At 42.7% G+C, this 24,979-nt stretch overlaps 1 protein-coding gene across 4 annotated transcripts in view; it reads right to left on the bottom strand.

Moving 5' to 3' along the window:
• ssx2ipa (synovial sarcoma, X breakpoint 2 interacting protein a) overlaps positions 1-12,757 on the bottom strand; it is a 98,692-nt gene extending 85,935 nt beyond the window's left edge. For 2 of the 4 annotated variants that reach the window (XM_073062516.1, XM_073062517.1), the window contains exon 1: positions 12,458-12,755. The gene's annotated coding sequence lies outside the window, so the exon portion shown is untranslated. Of the gene's footprint in view, positions 1-12,457 lie in introns of all 4 variants that reach the window. The other 2 variants (XM_073062518.1, XM_073062515.1) reach the window with 2 other exon arrangements.
• Positions 12,758-24,979: the final 12,222 nt, after the last annotated feature.

Here is a 24,979-nt window from a genome sequence, read left to right as displayed (position 1 = left end):
CCGTGCTGTAATTGTTATATGGAAAGCATGGCCACGGCTATTTTTCATTAGGAGTTTCAGGAGACATGGTATATCACAAAGACGCTTGCAAATTTCTACAGCTGTTCTGTGGAGAATATTATAAATGTTTCATTACTGTCTGGTATGGAAAGGGGGGGGTGGAAAGAGAGGTGGGTCCTACTACACAGGATTGAAATAAGCTGCAGAGAAGAGACTTGGAGCTGACTAAGTTTACGTCATGGGCACTAGCCTCTGCAGTACTCAGAACATCAAGGAGCAGTGTCTCAAAAAGGTGGCATCCATCATTAAAAGACCCCCATCACTCAGGACATGCCCTCTTCGCATTGCTACCATCAGGGAGATGGCACAGGAGACTGAAAACAAACATTTCTGAAAGAGATTCTTCCCCACCGCTATCAGATTTCTGAATGGACACTGAACCCATGAACACCACCTCATGTTTAACTTACCGCATACTTTTTTGTGCTGTACCGGATCCAAAGTAACAACTATTTCATTCTCCTTTACACTTGTGTACTGGAAATGACATTAAACAATCCTGATGCCAAGTGGTCACAGCACTGAGGCTTACTCCTTTCCTTAAAAATAATTCCATAGGCTCTTGAACTTCCACCATCAATGGAAAAGCAGGCAGGACCTCAAATTATCAGAAGCAGGTTTATTAACCCTGACATTTGAAATTTGATGTTTTGGAGCAGTAGTACAGTGCAATACACAAATATTACTACAAATTATAGAATACAAATATAAAATAATAAACTGTGCAAAAATAGGGCAAAGTAGTGAGGTAGTGTTTATGCTTATGGACCATTCAGAAATCAGATGGCAGACGGGACAAAACTGTTCCTGAAACACTGAGTGTGTGTCTTCGAGCTCCTATACCTTCTCCTTGATGGTAGCCATGAGAAGAGGGCATGTTCTAGGTGCTGAGGTCCATCATGGTGGATGCTGCCTTCTTGAGGCATTGTCTTATGAAGATCTTGATGGTAGGGAGGCTAGTGCCCATAACAGAGCTAGTTGAGTTTACAATCCTCTGAAACTTGTTCCTGTACAGAGGCCCCTCCAATCCAGACAATGATGCAACCAGTTAGAATGCTCTCCACGGTACTTTTGTAGGAATTTGCGAGCATCTCTGGCAATATAACAAATTTCCTTAAGACAGTAATGCAAATCAAGGACAGAAGTTAAGCAGAATTTGCTCGTTTATTATAATAATGTAACCACAGGGCATCAACATTATTCACTGACCCAAGGGAAAAGCAAGCTTCTCATTACCCTGTGAGCTATCAAATCCCATTACACCAGGTTGACAATATTTTTTTTAAAAATGACATAATGCCTTCATGCTGTTGACTTTGCCCAGCTAAAGCCCGCTGTATAACAGTAAAGAGCAATACGCCAATGAGTCATAATTACATGATAAGAATTACGTCAGACCAGGTGACAAACAGAGATGTCTTAGGTCTGCTAGTGGTTAACACATTTCACTGCATGTTTCCAAGTACATGTGATAAATAAATCTCAAACTATGTCCTGCTTCAAGACACACAATTTGCACTTAAGCACTCAGACTCTATACAAAACGCAAAACCACCAAGCTACAATCTCCCTACTTCCTCTCTCAACTGACCTCAGTACTCACCTATTCTTGGATGAGCCGCAGCTTAGTATCAAAGGTGGAAGTTACAAGGTTCAGAACCCGCTAAAAACTCGTTATCATTTTTTGTTCTCACTACATCTCATGTTCAGAAGTTGTAGCTTCTAACATCCTTATCAGATTTCATTTCTTTCTCATTTTAAATACAAATGTAACCCATCTTCCTTTCCTCAATTGTATTCTGGGTAAATTCTAAAAATGACTCCTGTCATCTTTCTTACTGTCCATTAGCTCAAACTTGCGCAAAAGTCCCAGAGGCTGGTTGGGTATATGGAACAAGATGGCAGAGGAAGTGGTAGAGGTGGATACAATTACAATGTTTACAAGGCATTTAGACAAGTAGACTGATAGATAAGAGCTCCATCATAGACAGTCCCAAACCGAGCTGTGAAAGCAGAAGGGATAGGGCATGGAACTAGTAACCCCATCCCATAATGACCCAGAGCTACAGAAGCATCAACTGTAGTTCCAAAGACCTCATCCCTGGAAGAGGAAGCATCTTTGATGGGCTACACTGAGGACAACTTGAAAGACAGGCCCGGGATAGAAATGGCAAGCTGCTGTCAGCAGACAATGCCTCAGCAAGGGTAATGGACCAGAAAGATTTAGAGCAGGGTTCCAAACCTGGGATACACAGACCCCTCAGTTAATGATAGGAGTCCATGGTGTTGTGGTTCTGTTGGCAAGAGATGGAATTCCATCTTTAGAAAGAGATGACAGGGTCAAAGAATGCTGAATCTTTGTGGGTGGAGTTAAGAAATTGCAAGGGTAAGAAAAAACATTTTGGGAATCGTATATAGGCATCCAATAGTAGCCAAAATGCAGAGTTGAGACTGCAAAGGGAACTGGAAAAGGCATGTAATAAGAGTAATGACACAATTGTAATGGGGGGCTTCAATATGGAAGGGGATTGGGAAAATCAGCTTGTTATCGGATTGCAAGAGGGGGAATTTGTTAACTGCCTACAAGATGGCTTTTAAGAGCAGCTTGTGCTGGAGCCTACTCAGGGAAAGGCCATCTTAAATTGGGTGTTGTGTAATAACCCAGATCTTTTTAAGGGAGCTTAATGTAAAGGCCGTGATCATAATATGATTGAACTCATACTGCAATTTGAGAGGGAGAAGCACAAGTCACATGTGTTAGTATCACAATGGAATAAAGAGAATTATAGAGGCATGGGATTGGAGGACAATACTGCCGGGGATAACAGCAGAGCAGAGATGGCTTAAGTTTCTGGGAATAGTTCACAAGGCGCAGGATAGATATGTCCCTCAGAAGTTGTTTTTAAATGGCTAGGTAGACAAACGTGGCAGATAAAGGGAATTAAGGACTGCATAAAAGCCAAGGAAAGAGCATACAAGGTCGCAAAAGTGAATGGGAAGTTGGATGATTAGGAAGCTTTTAAAATCCAAAGTCAGCTAAAAAAAGTTATAAGAAAGGAAAAGATGAGATACAAGGGCAGACTAGCCAATAACAAAGCGGGATATTAGAAGTTTTTTTTAGTTATATAAAGAGTAAAAGGGAGGTGGGAGTTGATATTGGACCATTGGAAAATGATGTTGGTGAGGTAGTAAAAGGAGACAAAGAAATGGCAGATGAACTTAATGAATACTTTGTATCAGTCTTCACTGTGGAAGACACTAGCAGTGTGCCAGAGGTCTGTGAGTGTCACGGAGCAGGAGTGAGTGCCATTGCTATTACAAAGAAAAAAAGTGCTAGGCAAACTGAAAGGTCTAAGGTGGATAAATCATCTAAACAAGATGGACGACATCCCAGAGACCTGAGAGGTTGCTGAAGAGGTAACAGATGCATTGATCATGAAATTTCAAGAATCACTTGATTGCGACACGGTCAAAGAGGATTTGAAAATTGTAAATATCACTCCACTCTTAGAAAGGAGGAAAGCAAAAGAAAGGAAATTATAGGCCAGCTAGCCTAAGCTCAGTAGCTGGGAAAGTGTTGGAGTCTATTATTAAGGATGAGGTTTCAGGGTATCTGGAAACTAATTATAAAACAAGCATGGTTTCTGTGAAGGGAAATCTTGCCTGACAAAATGTGTTAGAATTCCTCAAAGTAGTAACAAACAGGATGAAAAAAGGAGAGGCAATGGATGTCACTTACTTGGATTTTCAGAAAGCATTTGATAAGATGCCACACATGAAGCTGCTTAACAAGATAAAAACCTATGGCATCACAGAAAAGTTAATGGCATAGATAGCAGAATGGCTGACAGGCAGGAGGCAGTGAGTGGGAATAAGAGGCCTTTTCTGGTTGGCTGCCAGTGTCTAGTGGCGTTCTTCAAGGGTCAGTACTGGAACCACTACTTTAACCATTGTCTGTGAATGATTTAGATAATGGAATTGATGACTTTGTGGCAAAGTTTGCAGACAATACAAAAGTAGGTGGAGGGGTAGATGGTTTTGAGGAAGCAACGTGATTGCAGCATGATCTGGACAATTTGCAAGAATGGGCAAAAAAACTGGCAGGTGGAAATGTATGATAACGCATTTTGGTAAAAGGAATAATAGTGCAGATTATTATCCAAGTGGATGTGCTGTCATTGGAGAAAGTCCAGAGTAGGTTCACAAGAATAATTCTGGGAATGAAATAACACAAGGAATGTTTGACAGCTTTGGTCCTGTCCTCACTGGAATTTAGAAGAATGAGGGAGGATTCTTCTAAATCTCACTGAAACCTACCAAATTTTGAAAGGACTTGATAAGGTTGGATGTGGAGAGGATGTTTCCTCCGGTGGGGGTATCCAGAACGAGAGAGCTCAGCCTCAAAATTGAGACACGACTTTTTAGAACAGAGGTAAGGAGGAATTTTTTAGCCAGAGATTTCTGAATCTATGGAATGCTATGCCACCAACTGCAGTGGAGGCCAAGCCCATGGACATATTTAAAGCAGAAGCTCAGTTTCCTGATTGGTCAGGGCATCAATGGATAAGGTGAGAAGGCAGGTGTATATGGTTAAGTGGGATCCAGGATCAGCCTTGAAGGAATTGCAGAGCAGACTTGATGGGCCGAATGGCTTAATTCTGCTCTCATGCCTTATGGCCTAGAGGGATTAAGCCTAATTCTGCTCCTTTGTCACATGATATGTGCAAAACTTGGAGAGCTCAAATAACACCTTAGTCAGCATGGATGGGTTGGGCCAAAGGGTCTGTTTCCATACTGCATAACTCTATGACCTTCTCGAGCATTCTGCGTTGCCAAATCTGGCTCATCATTTACACATCTTCATTAATCTACAGTGTCAGTAGTGCACCATTTACATGTTGCCAGTGTAACATTCACATTCATTGTACAGTGAAGAACAAGAATGTATTAATTAAGGTGCCTTCAGGGGTTACTAAAATGTGGCAAACAGGGCTCATTAACTTTGCATGTGAAAACAGAGGAGCAAGCTTCTCTCATAATGAACAAAATGATGGGTTTGTTTTAGACTGCACACAAGGATGTGCCTTTAGAACAGAGAAGAGGAAGAGTTTCTTTAGCCATACTGTGGTGAATCTGTTGAATTTATTGCCACAGGCGCAGTGGATGACATGTTATTGGATATTAACATGGAGATTGATAGGTTCTTGATTAGTAAAGGTGACAAAGGTTACAGAGAGAAGGCAGGAGAATGGGGTTGAGAGAGATAATAAATCAGCCATGATGGAATGGTGGAGAAGACTGAAATGGGCTGAAAGGCCTAATTTTGCTCCGACATCTTATAGTTATAAGACAGAGGAAGACCATTCATGCCATGCGGTCACAGTGGCTATATGGAAAAATCAATCCAGCTGGTCCTATTTCCCCCATCACTATGTCTGCCCCACCCTCTATTTCAGACAATGAGAACATTTGCCATATGGATATATGCACACACTGTATTTACACAGAGGTTCTGTTTTTCACTATAACACGCTACCAGCCTGCAGATAATTTGGAACTCACTACAAATTACACTGATAGCCACTGGACAATTACAAACTAAGAGATGCGTGTAAAACTATGGCAAATTTCATTTTAAGGTGTGGGAAAATGAGCCCATTACTTAGACCAAAGAAACAGGGCCACTTTAGCACGGCAGTTAGCATGACATTACAGCTCGGGGCATCAGAATTCTGGGTTCAATTTTGACTGTCTGTAAGGAATGTGTTCCTTCTTCCCATGAAAATGTGAGTTTCCTCCGGGAGCTCTGGCTACCCCCCACATTCCAAAGACGTGACATTAGTGGCTGGTAAATTGAGGGCATGCTCTATTGGCACTGGAAACATGTAGGTTGCCCCAGCCTAATCTCAGATTGTGTTGGTTGTTGATACAAATTGACATGTTTCTGTATATTTCAATGTACAGTGACAAATAAAGCTAACATATCTGTAGAATTTTGGTTTCAAACTGGACTAGCTTTAAAATTACAGTTTTCCTAAAGTTAAAGTAAATTCTATCAAAGTACACATACATGTCCATTGGTCAAGTAGGTTAATTAATCAGTAGGGTGTAATTGGGCAGCGCAGGCTCGTTGGGCTGAAGGGCTTGTTGCCGTGCTGCATTTCTAAAATAAAAATGAAAATAATTTTTCACTGAGGGATACTGTAAATCAGGACCTTTCACTCCCAAAATGCTGTAGACACAGAGTCCATTTGAAGTATTTGACTGAGCTCACTTGATCATGAGGCAAGGTTTCAAAAGCATATAAAAGACTCGAGGTATGAATAAAACCATGCCGTGCTTAGTTTGTTAATAGCTGAAGAAGCTGATCACCCTTGGTTACCTGCACATCTGATGCAGGGCGTCCCTAAGTAATAAGCAACAGCGCTTTCTGAGAATGTTATCTATTCAATGCATCATTCCAATGGCTAGACACTCATCCAATAGAGTAAAAACAAAGGTCAACAAAACACTCGGTACTGACAAAGACCTGGCACATTTTGTGGCACAGACTACTCCAATACTGACCTATTTTGTGTACAAGCATCAGCACTAATGAATAGTTGGCATTCAATACCATTGATTTTGTTGACTGTAAAACCAAAGGAAGAATTCTCACAGCAAACAAGCAAAGGAAATTGCACAAATCTTGAACAAACATTTAAACCATTTTACTGACAGAAAAACAAAAAAAAGATAGAGCTCAAATACTTCTAAACTATAGAAGAATGAAGGGAGATTTGACAGTGGTATACAGAATTATGAGGGGTATAGAAAGGTCAAATGCAAGCAGGCCTTTTCTACTGAGGTCATAGGTTAAGGGGGAAAGGTGAAATATTTAAGGGGAATCTGAAGGGAAAACTTAATTCAGAGGGAGGCAAGAGAGTGGAACATACTGTCAGCTAAACTGGTGGATGCAGCTTTGATTGCAATGTTTAAAAGATGGTTGGATAAGTACATGGATGGGAGGGCTATAGCGCAGGTGTAGGTCGATGGGACCAGGTAGAATAACAATTCTGCATTGAGTAGATGGGCCTGTTGCTATACTGTAGTGCCCTATAATTTAATGACTAAATACAGTGGATTCCAGTTAAGTGAGACTCATCAGGACCAGCACATTTTGGCCCAATGAAGTGGTTGCTCCAATTAGCCAGAATTTCATGGAAACAGTTAAAATGTATAAAAATAACAAACTACCATCTGAGTAAAAAAGGTTATTTAAATGAAATATAGAACAAATTATATTAGCAAAACCACTATAGCACAAAAACTGTTAGTTCCTAATAGCAATCAGGAATTCATCCAGTATACACTGCCATTTTCTTTCGATTGACAGTAAATGAACAAAATCAGCACAGAACCTAGTGCAGATAATGGACTAGCTTCATAAAATGCTTTTGACGACTGTGTTTTCCAAGTCTTCATAATTCCTAACTCAAAGTAGTGAAATTATTTAATTTTCGCTCCTGGCCATTTCTCACATCTACAAGCCTGAATGCTTGAAACCACAGTGAGCAAAACAGTTCTGAATTATCTTACTGCTCATTGCACACCAACTATCAGTGACAAAAAAAAAATCACTGCTTTTTGAATACAAACACACACAACTGATGCTATTTAAAAACTGTCCACTCACAGAACAATGTAGTATCTAACACTCAGCTATATCGGCTTGTACGCATCTAGGGGAGACCCCGTCCCCCGCCCAACCTTGTCTCATGTCGGTTGCTGTGCAATGCCACCTGATACGGCCTCAAACAACAATAATCAGCCAGCACACAATGTACATTTTACAAATTACACTTTATAAATCTTACTAGAACTAGGTAATTATTAGCGATACAATATGCATGAAAGAAAAAGTGCCAGAACTTATCAGGGTTCAGTCAATTCGTGCACAACCGTTGGAGCTCAACTATTGAAGCCCTCGGTCCACTATTCAATCTTCTCCGACCTCCTCGAGCCGCCGCCTGGGACCAACCTCGGTGGTCGACCAGAGCGCGTCCAGCATGTCCTCCTTCCTCGCGATCTCCCCTCCAACTCCCCAAAAGCCCGCGCAACACTAGCTTACAGCCCCACAAGAAAGAATAACATCTATCCCAATTGGTTAACAAATGAATACAATTCTCATTATTAGTAATTATAACCCAAACAAGCTGCGAGAGAAAGCACTCTCTCACCAGTTACCATAACAAAGAAGCATTTTTACTTTTAACATAACAAAGAAGCTATTTGATTAACATACGCAGTAACATAAAGAAGAAACCCCTTACACAAGCAAGTGCACACGACTTATGCCAGTTAGAAACTGTTCACCAAATCTCCTACTCCAATTAAGGAGCATTGTATCCCAAATAAACAACAGGAATCTCATCTGTTTTCTTGATTAGATTGTTCTCTTTAAAGTCGTCCCAAATAAGTGGCTGCTCTGATTAACCAATGACCCAATTAACCAGAATCTACTGTATTTGAAAAAAATATTCTGCTCAAGATATCATGAAAAGGTCAGAAAGGTTTGTTAGACAGCTTGCATTTATATCTTCCACAACAATATTGTCTTTATAGAAATGATTTCTCAGCAAATTACTAATTTCTGGCAGAATTGTGGAGAGGTTACAGCTTCTGGATTTCCCCTCTTAATTGCACCAAATTCCTGCTTTCATCAAGACCACTACCAAATGCGTCAATATCAGAGAAACCAGTCACCACAATTAAAAGCAAAAATGACATTTGTACTTTCAAATGCAACTGTGTCACTGAAGTTTTGAGCCCGTATTAATATCTGTGTGCTGCAGTAATGGCAAAATCAGCAGTTTGATTCACTCCACAGCAAACTGACTGCCCCACACCACTGACCGTCTCATCAACTTCCAGGCCTATTGTAACAGCTGATCTGGCAATAAATAACAAAGATTCTAGAATTTGATCATCAAAAACTACTCCTCCCCCCCACTCTCTCTAACTATACACTGAAAGTTTTGGCATTACTGCATCACTTTATTCTAACTTCTGAAAAATCCATGTAGTTACAATCACAGATGATCAAAAGATGTCAGAGGTATGTCAGTGGTGGGTGCATGGAAAACGCTGCCAGGGATGGTATGGTGATAGAGGCAGATAGTTTAGGGACATTTAACGGACTCTTAGATAGATGCATGGATGATAGAAAACTTAGGGTTATATACTGTTGTTATTTTAAGATACAGCAAGGAACAGGCCCTTCAAACCGTGCCACTCAGCAACCCACCGATTTAACCCAGCTGAATCAAAGGACAATTTATAATGACCAATTAACCAACCAACGGGTAGGTCTTTGGACTGGGGGGGGGGATCCAAAGCATCTGGGGGAAACGCATATGCACACGAAACGGTATGTACAAACTTGCTTACAGAAGGTGCTGGAATTGAACTCCGAACTCTGCAAAGCATCACGCTAACTACTATGCTACTGTGGCACCCATGGTAGCGGGCTATGTGTGAGGGAAGGGTTAGATTGGTCTTGGAGTAGATGAAAGGTCAGCCCAACATCATGGGTCAAAGGGTCTGTATTGTTCTATGTTCCATGTAGATATTAAGAATTATAGAAAAATATACCTATGCAAACTCAGGCACAGCAGAGAATACTTCTACATTGAGCACTCAAACACTGGTGTCACAGATCTTCTGCGCACAGAAACCTGACGACCCTGTAGACTGCCTGCAGTATCTCTGTGGACCACACAGGGACAGGCAAAAACCAATACCCTCAAAACAAATAGATAAAGGCTGATCCCTGTCAAGGACAACCAGAAACATTTTCTTTGAAAGTTACTATCCTTCTGATGAGAGCAATTATTGTCTGGTCTTTACATGTTAGTAGCCAGCTGGGCAATTTGCAAGCCATCACAACCACAAAAATTAAAACATTTATTTTGAGCCTCCTGTGAATAGCCAGACAGCATGGTTTTCAGCTGTTATGCTAGCCTATTGACTTTGTGCACAAAGTCCCTCCCAGTTCTCTGAAAGATGTGAACACTCTTCACAATTAAAACTAGCATTATTATTCACAGATTAGAGCACAAAATTCAGGCAATCACTCCTTGCTCAACTCACCAGATGGCAAAATCCAGACAATGGACTGAATCTAAACACAACCTCTTCAGAAGGTGGGGGTGAGTAGCGGCACAGGGAATAACACAAAGCATTAATCCATCTTCCTGACAATCATGCAGAATTTAAGTCTACATCCATCACAAGTAAAAAGGATTAACTTGGGCATCTAATTTACAATTTACACTTACGTGGCAAAATAACTTTTCATCAGACAAAAGTTTGATCACATTAGAAAATCAGGAAAGAAAATTTAAAGATCGACTTTGGTGAAATAAAATCAAAGTGCTAGGAACAGGAGGTAGCAAGCTTAAAGGATTGTCAGAAAAGAACTTAATAGGGTTAATGACAGGATTCCACAGAGTCCTGATCAAAGCAACTGAAAGGACAGTCACAAACACCAGAGTGATTAAATTCAGAGGTGTTCTGGAGGCCACAGTTGCTGAGATCTCAGTGGGTTGCAAGGCTGGAGGCAGTTACAATGACTGGAGGGTGGGGCCATAGAGAAACAAGTCTTTTTTCAAACTTTGTCACACCCAGGGATGGTCATCTCCGCAAATATCAATTACAACTTGATTTGAAGTTTTGAATGAAATTTTAGTTTTGAAATTCTTTGCACCATCTGTGCAGTTAAAACAGAACTGACGTAAATTGCACACTATATAATGTTTTTTTGAAAATTGAACAACCTAATTTCTAATCACAAAGCTACTTTGATGATAAATAATTAAATCTAATTGCATCACTGAGTGTGTGATAGTAACTTCTCAATCAATTGTAACAATTCTCCATTACGCAGAGGGTTCCTTGACTGTGCCAACAACCAGTCTAGTACTTATGACCCCAATTCCACCCTACTCTTTCACAATCTTAACAATCTTTTACAATGTATGATGTATGAGCCAGCATTTATTGCCCATATCCAATTGTTTTTCAGGAGACCAGATAGCAACTGCTATACTCTTATTTAATAGAACATTACACTCTTTCCTCTTCAAGTGTTTACCAAGGTTCTCCTTAAACTCAGTCTATTATTTTTAAAGCATGTATCACTCTCATTCCCACTGTTCTCTGGATAAGGTTTATCCTGATTTCGACTAGACACAGGAGCAGAATTCAGCCCTTTCACCATGGCTGATTCATTTCTCTTAGCCTCAGTCTCCCGCCTTCTCCCCGTATCTCTTCATGTACTGGCTAATCAAGAGCCTATCAACCTTTGCCTTAAATTCACCCAATGACTTGCCCTCCACAGCCACCTGTGGCAACAAATTTCACAGATTCACCACTCTCTGCCTAAAGAAATTCCTCTTCATCTCTTTTCTAAAAGACGTTCCTCTTTTCTGAGGCTGTGCCCCTCTGGTCTTAAGACTTCCCCATTACAGGAGGCATCCTCTCCACATCCACGCTGTCAGGCATTCAAATATTCAATAGATTTCATTCAAATAAACACTCGGCACATTTCACATGTCTTTGAAGGCATCGCAAAACAATTTTCGATTAAGGAAGTATTTTTTGAAATGCGAGGTAATAGCCAGGAGATTTGGCAGATGCTGGAAATCTTGAGCAACACACACACACACAATATGCTGGAGGAACTCAGCAGGTCAGGCAGTATTTATGGAGGGAAATAAGTAGTCGACGTTTCGGGCCGACACCCTTCATTAGGACTGGAAATGAAGGGGTTAGAAGCCAAAATAAGGTGTGGGGGGGGGGAGGGGAAGGAATACAAACTGGCAAGTGTTAGGTGAAATCATGTGAGGCGGAAGGTGTAAGAACATCCCCGGCTCCCCACCCCACAAAAAGGGGGACACAAAGGTAAGATTCTTTTCACGGAGGGTATCTGATCTGGAATGCATCAATGGGAGGCAGTAGATTCAACCGTGGCTTTACCAAAAGAGAATTAAAAAGAGTTCGAGTCGAGTTTGTTGTCATGCGCATTTGTATGCACAGGTGCAATGGAAAACTAACTTGCAGCAGCAGCATCACAGGCGGACAGCACAGGAGACACAACATTCACACTACATGATTTGTACAAGAATACATAATTAGAACTGTGGTGAATTTTCTGCTGTGCAAATGGTAATAGTTTACAACAGTAAAGGGAGAGAGTGGGACAACGAGCAAAAAGCTGGGTGATACCGTGGAGCCAGGATCCAGCAAGGGGTGCACCAGCTCCCGCCGTGCTGGTTGCACCCTGCCTTGCCCTCCTATCCCGCCCCATACGGACCCACCACCTGTTGCACCGGGATCCCGTAACCCAGCGTCTTACCTCTGGTCCGGAAGGCGGCCGCTGTCCGTCTGCGGGAGCGGCGCGTCCAAAACCTTCAATCAGGGACGCAGCCGGCAGCTGAACTGCTGCGCCTGCGCGTCAGCCGGAATCCATAGCAACCGCCCCTCAACCCGCGGCCGGCCGGCCTCCTCCTCAGTGCCTCACGAAGAGGCCGCTATTGTCATCGGGATTCCCCGCCTCCCAGCAGCCATCAACACTGACGCCCTCCTTCTCCCTGACACCATGGACACAGAGACGCCGCCAAAGCCGGATGGGCAGACAAATGCAGTAAACCCAGCACTCATTGGCTGCCTGGGAGGTACGCACCGCCGATGACTACGCCTTAAGCCGTGACGCCTTGCGTCCCGCCCCTTCTCGTGCGGGCAAAACTCAGCCCCGCCCCTTCCTCAGGCTACCACGCCCCCAGATCTAAGCCCCGCCCTGAGTTCAGATAAACTGCTCATCCAAATGTAAGCCCCGCCTTTTTCTGCTGATGCCACGCCCCCAGATATAAGTTCCACCCCTTTCTTCCAGACAAGTACGCCCCCAGATCTCAGTCACGCCCCATTTGTTCAGATAACCTTCCCCCAGATCTCACCTGGCTAACAATGAACATTGAAACAGAACAGATGACTTCAATCACTTTGTTGCATGGGGACACTTGCGGGCTGTCCCCAGCACATCTTCAGACTGCTTGTCATGGACATAAACAACGCATTTCACTCCATGTTTTGAGGTGACAAATAGAACTAATATTTAATCCAGAGGAGGTTCACAAGAATGATTCTGGGAATGAAAGAGTTAATGTATGAGGAGCATTTGATGGCTCTGGGCCTGTCCTCACTGCAGTTTAGAGGAATGAGGGGGAATCTCATTGAAACCTGTCAAATATTGAAAGGCCTCAAAAGAGTGGATGTGGAGAGGATGTTTCCTGTAGTGGTTGAGTCTAGGACCAGAGGACACAGCCTTAAGGCTGATTTGTACTTGGGCGTCGCATCTACGCTGTAGGTACTGTGTACCCTATGCCATAGGGTGACATGCACCTCCCCAAAAAATTAACTCACGCGTCGCGGTGACGCAGACCGCAACAACTGTGATTGGTCCGCTTGTGAGTATCGCATTTCCTCCTACACATTTCCGGTTGCCTCTTCTCCACCATGTCTGTACACCGATGCAAAATAGATGAACCAAATCGTCAAATCTACCTGCCGACATGCGAAAATGTTTGAAGTGCATTTCCTCGTCCATGTCTCTCATGAAGAAACTCAAAACAGTGGCCTAGAAACCCCACCACCAACTAGTGTTTTGGTGCACACCAACGCATGCTCACTATGGCGTAGAGTATAGAATATTATCTTAGTCTTCAATCTTTAATTTAACTGTCTCTCTTCCTACTTTACCATTCATTAAGAACCTTTCACCTCAGTCCCACCTTCCTTTAATATCACCTTGTCACCCTCAGTGTCAACAAATCCCCATCTTGACTGTGACTGTCTTGGGAAACTCTCTTGGGAAGAGAATTCTAATGACTTTAATGTGGGTAAGAAAATTACAAAAAAAAATATTGGATAGGTATATGGACAGGAAAGGAGTGGAGGGTTATGGGCTGAGTGCAGGTTGGCGGGACTAGGTGAGAGTAAGCGTTTGGCACGGACTAGAAGGGCCGAGATGGCCTGTTTCCATGCTGTAATTGTTATATGCTAATATGACTCACAGTTGAAGGATCATTGTGGTTAGTGTCAGCAGTAACGTCAGCAGCTCCTCTATGGGTCTGACAAGTTCCTCGTGGTGATAAGTCTGCATGAGGACTGTATCCAGCGCCAACGTTGCACCTCACAGCTGAGTGACGTTTACAAGCTTCTAGTGTCTGACTAACGTGCCACGTCTGTGGTCGTACATTTTCACAACACACTCACCAACACAGGGTAATGGACAGCACACTGGAGTATTAGTTCAAGTCTTACACGTGAATACAGCTCAACAAAACAGCGATCCTCTGGGGCCAAGGTGAAAAACACAAAACACAGTACTGTACACAAAACATAGTATATATAGTTACAATATACAGTCACAAAAACATTTATAAATTTGTCTGACATTTGATGAGAATAAGATAAACTGCAACACAGGTAACCCCCTACATCAGCATTAGATCACATCGGACTCTGAACTAGTCATTCAGGTGACTTGTCCTACTGAATACTAATCAGAATGACAACAAAAATAAATCACATCCTTTACTGAACATTCATCTTGGGCACATTATTCAGTGCAGCAAAATAAAGATTTTTTATCCTCCTAGTGAACAACTGAATATACTTTTCCTGCAGAGATTTCTGGAGCAGAGTAAAAATAGAAATAAAACATACAAAACGGAAGAGGCTCTTTGGCCCAGCATGGCCGACCAAGACACAAATCTACCCAATTAATCCCTGCTGTCTGCACATGGTTCTTACCCTTCTATTTCAGGGGTTCCCAACCTTTTGTGTGCCATGAACCCCAACCATTAACTGAGGAGTGCGTGAACCCCAGGTTGGGAACCCCTGGTCTATTCCTGCAACTTATACTTTGCTACTGTATCTGTTTCTCTCCTGTCAAGTTTTCCAGGCACCCACCATGGTCTTTGTAAACTATTTGCCTCATAAATCTCCTTTTAATTTTCCCACTCTTGCCTTAAACTATGGCCAACATTTCCAAGTTGAAAGGCATTGAATAGTTACATAGAATTTCAGAGTGAACACAGAAACTGGCCAGTTCTCTGTCTGCAGTATTCCAGTGTATGCACGTGTACACACACACACACACACACACACACACACACACACACACACACACACACACACACACACACACACACACACACACACACACACACACACACACACACACACACAGCTACATATTAATATCTGTAGACTCATTCCAAAAACACCCCGCTGCACCATCAAGAACAACTTTAAGGGGCAATGCCTCAAGGAGATGGCCTCCATCATTGAGGGCTTCACTATCCAGGTCATGCCCTCTTCTCATTACTACCCATTGGGGAGGGGAAACAGGAGCCTGAATGACTACACTCAATGATTCAGGGACACTTTCTTCCCCTGCACCCCGATTTCTTACTTAGTGCATGTTACGCCTCTGGTATTTAGGGCAGCAATGAAGGTCTATCCTTGGCCAAAGAGATGTAGAAGGATTCTTTGTTTGACCAGTCAGGGTTGTTAGCCCTGAGATGAACCTCCAAACCAGGAGGACCAGTGGACCACTCTTGTTCTGGTCTCTACCCTATGGGTGACCCTGCCAAGAAGCAAAGCACAATTGTGATCATTACAATCTGTCACCCAGTGTCCTCGCAATATGATGAATTCTCTGTAGTAATGGACTCACAATTTTCTGAGAGAGCTTCACCCCATCTCTGTTGTAATGCATTTTGATAAAAGTAACAACAGTGTGGGCTATTATTTAAATGGAGAGAAGGTTCAAACAACAGGGGTGCTGAGGGACTTGGAGTCCTCGTGCAAAACTCCAGAGGTTTAATTTACAGGATGAGTCTATGGTAAAGGAGGCAAATGCAATGATGGCATTTATTTCAAAGGGAATAGAATATAAAAGCGAAGAGATAATGCTGAGGCTTTACAAGACACTAATCAGGCTACACTTGGAGTATTGTCAACAGTTTTGAGCCCCATATCTGAGAAAGGATGTGTTCTCATTGGAGAGAATCCAGAGGAGGTTCACAATTATGTTTCTGGGAACGAAAGGGTTAACATACGAGGAGCATTTGGCAGCTTTGAGCCTGTACTCACTGGAATTTAGAAGAACGTGTGGGGATCTCATTGAAACCTACCGAATGTTGAAAGGACTCGATAAGGTGGATGTGGAGAAGATGTTTCCAGTGGTGGGGGTATCCAGAACTAGAGGGCACAGCCTCAAAATTGAGCAGTGACCTTTTAGAATAGAGATAGGGAGGAATTTTTTTAGCCAGAGAGAAGAGAATCTGTGGAATGCTCTGCCACAGGCTGCAGTGGAGGCCAAGCCCATGGGTATATTTAAAGTGGAAGTTGATAGTTTCCTGATCACTCAGGGCATCAAAGGATATGGTGAGAAGGCAGGGGTCTGGGGTTGATTAGGGTCCTGGATCAGCCATGGTAGAATGGTGGAACAGACTCGATGGGCTGAATGGCCTAATTCTGCTCCTACATCTTATGGTCTTATGGCCTCAGGTGGTTGAAGAAATTTGGCAAGTCCCCAAATCCTAAGGAATTTCTATTGGGGCACAATTGAGAGCATCCTGACTGGCTGCATCGCTGCCTGGTATGGGAACTGTACTTCCCTCAATCGCAGGACTCTGCAGAGAGTGATGCGGACAGCCCAGCGCATCTGTAGATGTGAACTTCCCACTATTCAGGATATTTACAAAGACAGGTGTGTAAAAAGGGCCTGAAGGATCATTGGGGACCCAAGTCACCCCAACCACAAACTGTTCCAGCTGCTCCCATCCAGGAAATAGTACTGCAGCATAAAAGCCAGGACCAACAGGCTCCAGGACAGCTTCTTCCACCAGGCCATCAGACTGATCAATTCATGCTGACACAATTGTATTTCAATGTTATATTGACTGTCCTGTTGTACATAATATTTATTACAAATTACCATAAATTGCACATTTAGACGGAGATGTAACATAAAGATTTTTACTCCTCATGTATGTGAAGGATGTAAGAAATAAAGTATGTGAAGGATGTAAGAAATAAAGTCAATTCAATTCAATTCTCTAAACATGTGACCTCAATTTAAACAAATCCTAATTACCTCTTTATTCATTCACAGAATGCAATTGTTGCTGACAGGTCACATCCATCATTGAAGTCCTAGAATCATAATGAATGGAAACAGACCCTTCGGCCCAACTAATCCATGCTGTCCAAGTTGCCCCTCCAAGTGAAGTTCAATTTCAAGTTTATTGCCATTAACTGTACACATGGATACTGCCAAATGAAACAATATTCCTCTGGACCAAGGTGCATAACACAATACATATAACTCACACACAACACATACAGTAATATTACCACAAATAAATTAACAAATAATCAGTTTGTACAATATGAGTCAAAAAATAAACAGTATATGTTACTGGCATTTCAAACGTGATAAGACCTGGGTGGTGGCAGGGAATTCGGTAGTCCCACAGCCTGAGGGGAGAAGCAGTTTCCCATCCTAACAGTCTTTGCCCTAATGCAATAGTACCTCTTACCTGATGATTGGGGATCAAAGAGATTGTTAGAAGCCCATACTAACCCCTACTCTCAGGGTCCATGGCATAAAAATGGTTGGGAAACCTTGCTCTAAACATTTCCAATCCATTTACCTGCCCGACTGCCTTTTAAAAGTTGTTATTGTACCTGCCTGACTCCAAAGATGAAGTCCAAAATATGCTACACATGAGGCTGCTTAACAAGATAGGAGCCCATGGCATTACAGAAAAGATACTAGCATGGATAGAAGTTTGGTTGAAGAATGGATTTTTTCTGGTTGGTCCCAGTGACTATTATTTATCCGCAGTGGTTGGTGTTGGGACCACTTCTTTTCACATTATATATCAATACTTTGGATGACAGAATTAATGGCTTTGTGGACAAGTTTGCAGATGATATGAAGATAGGTAGAGGGGCAGGTAGCATTGAGGAATCAGGGAGTTTATAGAAGGTCTTGGACAGATTGGGAAAATGGGTAAAGAAGTGGCAAATGGAAGTGAAGAGTATGGTCATGGACTTTGGAAGAAGGAATAAAGACGTGGACTATTTTCTAAATGGGGAGAAATTTCTGAAAAAAAAGTACTGTTTGAGTTACTGTTTACATGCAATTTTAATTATATTTTAACTTATTTGTGGTAATATTTTGGTTTTATGTGCAGTGTGTGATGTATTCTTTGTGGCTGCTCTGTGGTCTGGAGGAATATTGTTTTGTTTGATTGTATGTATGTACAGTGGGATGACAATAAGTGGGGTACTCCTTCATTTTAGACAATAGAGACTGCTGAACCCTCAGGGTGCATCACTCTAGTACAGAAGTTCAACTGGAGACAACATAGACATTGGCAGAGGTGTTGCATTGTTGGAGGTCAAATGCAAGGGTATGCAGTAATTGGTAGAAGCCTTACAAGTATTTATGTGCAGGAGGATCTTGGGGTGCAAGCCCACAGCCACTTGAAAGTGGCCACACATGTAGTGTGTATAGCATGGTAAAGAAGGCATTGGGTGTGCTTGCTTTCATTAGTTGGGAAATGAAGGATAAAAGTCGAGAACCTGAAATGAAGAGTTCATGAAATTGAGTTTGTGGGTTGTGGGAATTGTTCAGTGTTGGGGCAAGTGAAACTGACAGAAGTTATCACACGAGTTCAAGAACCTGATGATTGAGGGGTATTCACTCTTCCTGAACCTGGTGGTGGTAGATAGGTAATGTTTTAACGCAGAGTAAAGCTGTCAACTACAAGAGGGCATGGGTTTAAGGTGAGAAGTGGGGTGAAGTTTATAGGAGATTAACAAGGCAGTTCACTTTCACAAGGAGTGTAGGTGCCTAGAAAGTACAGTATAGTTGAGGCTAGGGTGTGGAGTGGTGAAAGAAGATATAATAGCAATGTCCAAGAGGTACTTAGACAGTCACATCAACAGGTAGGGAATGGAGGTACATGGACCATGTACATGTGCAGTCCAATATGATATCATGATCATCACAGAAATGATGGGCTGAAGGGCCTGTCCCTCAGGCTCCTCAGGGACTTGAATGTGTCTGGTATGGAAGGGCCTCTGCACAGGATCAGAAAAAGCTATTTAAAAACCAACAATTTTTATGACATTTGCCAGAGATATTAAACCTGATTCTTATTCTGAAATTGTAATAACAATATTATAATTTGAAATTATAAATCACGTTTTTTATATATTCACAAGTATTATTTGTAGGTTTTTGGTGTGAAACATTGTGAATATAAAAGATGGGTGGTTCCTGTGCTGTGCTGTGTTCTATGTTGCAAAATATGAGGAAGAATGTGGTTTGAAATCGAGACAACATGGCCGTTGTGATCCCCACGGACAGAAGTCACTGACAGGCATGTGTGTCCTTCTGACTGGCAAATGGTGCAATTAGCCACACACACCCATCTCCCGAGCAGCTGAACCTCCAGTGACGTTCCCCAGCTGTGAGACTGGAGCTGTTCCCCAGTGGGATGGAACTGTGCACGGCAGGGCAAGTCATGTAACTGAAGCTCAGCTTGCAACACACTGCAGACATCTGACACGGGAATTACTTTCAACTGCATCTTGCTTATCCCAAGGATATCTGACCAGATTCAGTAAATAATGCGTTCATTTCCCAAATCAGGATTGGATCCTACCTGTGCAAAACACACATCTGTGGAACAGTTCCAGTGCTTACTGAGCTTAGGTTCATAGAACAGAAATGTTCAAGTTCAAGATTATTTAATGTCATTTCCAGTACGCATTGTAAAGGAGAACAAAATAATTGTTGATCCAGACATATCAGTCCATGACCTCCTCTTTTGCCACAATGACGCAACTCTCAGGTTGGAGGATCAACATCTCATATTATGACTTAGTTTGCTTCCAACCTAATAGCATGAACATTGATTTCACCTTCTGACAATGTTGCCTACATGCCCATCACCTCTCTCTGGTGCCGTTCCTCCTTCCCTTTGTCCCATGGTCCACTCTCCTCTCCTATCAGATTCCTTCTTCTCCAGCCCTTTTCTTTTCCTACCCAGCAACTTCACCTATCACTTTCTAGCTTTCCTCCTCCCAGCTTTTTATTCTGGCATCCTCCTCCTTCCTTTCCAGTCCTGAAGAATCATCTTGGCCTAATATGTCAATTGTCTATTCATTTCCATAGATAATGCCTGACCTGCTGAGTCCCTCCAGCATTTTGTGCGTTTTGCTTTAGACTTCCAGCATCTGCAGAATCACTTGTGTTTGGGAAAAGGTCGTTTGCCTGGCACCAGGCCTCAAGCTCTCCCATCTCCTCTCATTGACGTTGGTGATTAGCCCCACCACTGTCATGTCACTGGTGAATGTGAGTATGCAATTGCTTGGGTGCTTGGCCATGCAGTCACGTTTGAGCAGAGTGCACAGCAATGGGCTCAGCACACAGTCCTGAGGTGTTGAGGATGATGGGGAAGGAGAAGAGGTTGTGCATCCTGACTACCCGCGATCTGTTGGTTAGGAAGTCTAACACCCAGTTACACAGTGGTGTAACTAGACTGAGAAATTGGAGCTTCTTCACCAAGGCCTGTGGGACAATACTGTTGGACACTGAACTGAAATCCAGAAACAGCGTTCTGACATAGGAGTCGTAGAACATAGAACATAACATCACAGTACAGGCCCTTCAGCCAAAAATGTTGTACCAACCCTTAACCGATTCTAAGGTCAATCTAATCCTTCCCTCCTACATAGCCTCCATTTTTCTATCATCCATGAGTTTTTTAAATACCCCTCATGTATCTGCCCCTACCACCACCCTGATAGGATGTTCCACACACCCACCACTCTCTGTGTAAATAAACCCTACCTCTAACATCCACCCCATATTTTTACCCAATCACCTTCAAATTATGCTCCTTCATAGAAACATAGAAAATAGGTGCAGGAGTAGGCCATTCGGCCCTTAGAGCCTGCACCACCATTCAGTATGATCATGGCTGATCATCCAACTCAGAACCTTGTACCTGCTTTCTCTCCATACCCCCTGATCCCTTTAGCCACAAGGGCCATATCTAACTTTATATTAACCATTTCCACCCTGGGAAAAAGTCTCTGGCTGTCCACTCAATCAATGCCAGTTATCATCTTGTACACCTCTATCTAATCTCTTTTCATCCCCAAAAGAGAAAAGCTCTGGCTCCTTCAACTTAAGTCATGCAGGTAAATCTCCTCTACACCATCTCTAACGCTTCCAAAACTTTCCTATAATGAGGTGACCAGAACTGAACACAATATTCCAAGTGTGGTCTAACCAGGGTTTCATAGAGCTGCAACATTATCTCACGGCCCTGGAATTCAATAATTTGCCAGTCAGAAAAAAATTAGAGGGTGTTTCTCTAACAGCACATGTGGGATAGAGGAAGCCTGTTGTCATGATTGGTACTGAGGGAGGGTCGCACTGTGGAAGAGGTGATACTGACGGAGTGTCAAACTGTGGGAGGGGCGGTACTGAGGGAGGATCTCACTGTGGGGGGGGGGTGCAACACCAGGGGAGGGTCACACAATAGGACAGGTGATACTAAGGGAGGGATTTTTGAGGTCCAGAGGGAGTGAAGTGGTATTACTAGTCAGGGAAAATGTCACGGCAATGCTCAGTCAGGACAAACTGGAAGAGGTCAGCCAGAGAGGCTTTATGGGTATAACTGAGGAATAAGAAAGATATAATCAGGTTTATGGGGTTATATTACATGCCAAACAATAGTCTGTGGGATTTAGAGGAGCAAATTTGAAAAGACAATTGCAAGAAAGATAAGGTTGTAATCCACACAAAATCCTGGAGGAACTCAGCAGGCCAGGCAGCATCTATGGAAAAAAGCACAGTCAACATTTTGGGCCAAAACTCTTTGGCAGGACTAGAGAAAAAAAAGCTGGGGAGTAGATTTGAAAGGTGGGGGGAGGGGAGGACAGGCAATAGGTGAAACTTGGAGGGGGAGGGATGAAGCAAAGAGCTAGGAAGTTGATTGGTGAAAGAGATAGAAGTCCATAAGACCATAAGACATAGGAGCAGAATTAGGCCATCTGGCCCATCAAGTCTGCTCCGCCATTCAATCATGGCTGATCCTTTTTTCTTCTCCTCCTCAACCCCTGTTTCCGGCCTTCTCCCGGTAACCTTTGATGCCATGTCCAATCAAGAACCTATCAATCTCTGCCTTCAACACACCCAGCAACCTGGCCTCCGCAGCTGCATGTGGCAACAAATTCCACAAATTCACCACCCTTTGGCTAAAGAAATTTCTCCGCATCTCTGTTTTGAAAGGGTGCCCCTCCATTCTGAGGCTGTCCACTCTTGTCCTAGACTCTCCCACTACAGGTAACATCCTTTCATATCTAGTCTCCTTTCAACATTTGAAAGGTTTCAATGAGATTCCTCATCTTTCTGAATTCCAGTGAGTACAAACCCAGAGCCATCAAATGTTCCTTGTGTGATAACCCTTTCATTCCTGGAATCATCCTTGTGAACCTCCTCTGGACCCTCTCCAATGCCAGTATATCTTTTCTAAGATAAGAGGCCCAAAACTGTTCACAATACTCAAGGTGAGGCCTTACCAGTGCCTTATGAAACCTCAGCATTACATCCTTGCTCTCGTATTCTAGACCTCTTGGAAGAAAAGAGGTCACCAGGGTGAGGCAAAGGGCAGGCAAGAAGATAACATGAGAAAAGGACAAGGGAATGGGAAGTGGTGAAGGGGGGAGTGGGAAAACATTACTGGAAGTTTGAGAAATCACTGTTCATGCCATCAGGTTGGAGGCTACCCAGATGGAATATAAGGTGTTGTTCCTCCAACCTAAATGTGACCTTATACACAGTGGAGGAAACCATGGATGGACATATCGGAGTGGGAAAGGGAAGTGGAAATAAAATGGGTGGCCACTGGGAGATCCCAGTTGTTGTGGCAGACGGAGCATAGATGCTTGACGAAGTGGTCTCCCAATCTACATCAGGTCTTACCGATGTACTGGAGGCCACACCAGGAGGACTGAACACAGTATATGACCCCAACAGACTCACAGGTGAAGTGCCACCTCACCTGGAAGGACAGTTTGGGGCCATGAATGGTAGTGATGTAGGAGGTGTAGGGGCAGGTGTAGCACTTGTTCCACTCGCAAGGATCCAGCATCTGCAGATTTTCTCTTGTTTATAAGGTTGTAATAGGTGATTTTAACTTTCCACATATTAACTGGGATTCCAGTACTGTAGAAGGACTAGATGGGATAGAGTTTGTCAAATGTGCTGAGGAAAGTTTCCTTAATCAGTTCATAGTAATCCCAATGAAAACTTGTGCAATACTTGATCTGCCATTAGGGAATGAGACAGAGTGGATGACCAAAGTTTGCCACTGGTGTTCACAATGCCAATAGTTTCAAGATAATCAAGGAAAAGGAGGGGTCTGGTCCTTAAATTGAGATTCTAAATTGGAGAAAGGCCAATTTTGATGGTATCAGAAAGGATCTGGCAAGTGTGGATAGAGATATGTTGTATTCTGGTGAAGATGTACTTGGTGGTACAGTAGGAGGCCTTCAAAACTGAAATTTTGAGAGTACAGTTTTTGTTCCTGTCAGAATAAAAGGCAGGAATACAGATTTAGGTAATGTTGGTTTTTGAGAGATATTGAGGCCCTGGTTAAGTAAAAGAAGGTGGTGCAGAACAGGTAGGAACAAATAATGAAAAATAACACTTAATAAGGAAATCAGGAGGGCTAAAAGACATGAGATTGCTCTAGCAGACAAGGTGAGGAAGAATCCTAAAGGCCTACATATGTACGTATTAAGAAGGCAAAAGGAAAGCAAGGGACAAAATTAGTCCTTTGGAAGATCAGTGGTAGTCCATTGAAGAGCAGAAAGAGATGGGGGAGGTCTTAAATTGATTTTTTGCAACTTTATTTACTCAGGAGACAGACACAGAATCTATAGAGGTGAGGCAAAGCAGCCCCGAGATCATGGGCTTTAGATAGATCACAGCGGAGGTGGTGTTTGCTGTCTTGAGGCAAATTAGGCTGGGTAAATCTCCAGGACCTTACGATGTATTTATGTGAACCCTGTGGGAGGCAAGAGCAGAAACTGCAGGGGCCTTAGTGGAGATACTGAAACCATCCTTAGCCACAGATGAGGTGCTGGTGGATTGGAGGATTGATAATGTTGTTCCATTATTTAAACAGCTCTAAGAACAACTCAGGAAATTATAAGCCAGTGAGCCTGACATCAGTAGTAGGAAAGTTATTGGATGATATTCAAAGGGACCGGATGTATAAGTATTTAGCTATACAGGCTGATTAACAATTGTCAGCATGGCTTTGTACATGGTAGGTCAGGTCTAAACAATCTTAGAGATTTTTGAAGAGGTTACCCTGAAAGTTGATGAAGGCAAGGCATGGGATGTCAACTACATGGACTTTAGCAAGGTATTTGACAAAGTCCCACATGGGAGGTTGGTCAGGATGGTTCAGTTGCTTGGCATTCAAGATGATGTAATAAATCAGATCAGACATTGGCTTTGTGGAAGAAGCTAGAGAGTGGTAGTAGATTGTTGCCTCTCTGAGTGGAGGCCTATGATTAGTGGAGTGCCGCAGGGATTGGTGTTGGGTCTATTGTTGTTTGTCAACTATATTGACGATCTGGATGTTTACGTGGTTTACTGGATCAGAAAATTTGTGGATGACTGCAAGATTGGGAGTGTAGTCGACAGTGAGAATGCTTACAGTAGTATCTGGACCAGCTGGAAAAATGGCAGATGGAATTTAATGCAGAC

This window comes from Hemitrygon akajei, chromosome 12 (assembly GCF_048418815.1).
Source record: "Hemitrygon akajei chromosome 12, sHemAka1.3, whole genome shotgun sequence".
Lineage (NCBI taxonomy): Eukaryota > Metazoa > Chordata > Chondrichthyes > Myliobatiformes > Dasyatidae > Hemitrygon > Hemitrygon akajei.
This window is presented reverse-complemented; position numbering and strand designations above follow the sequence as displayed.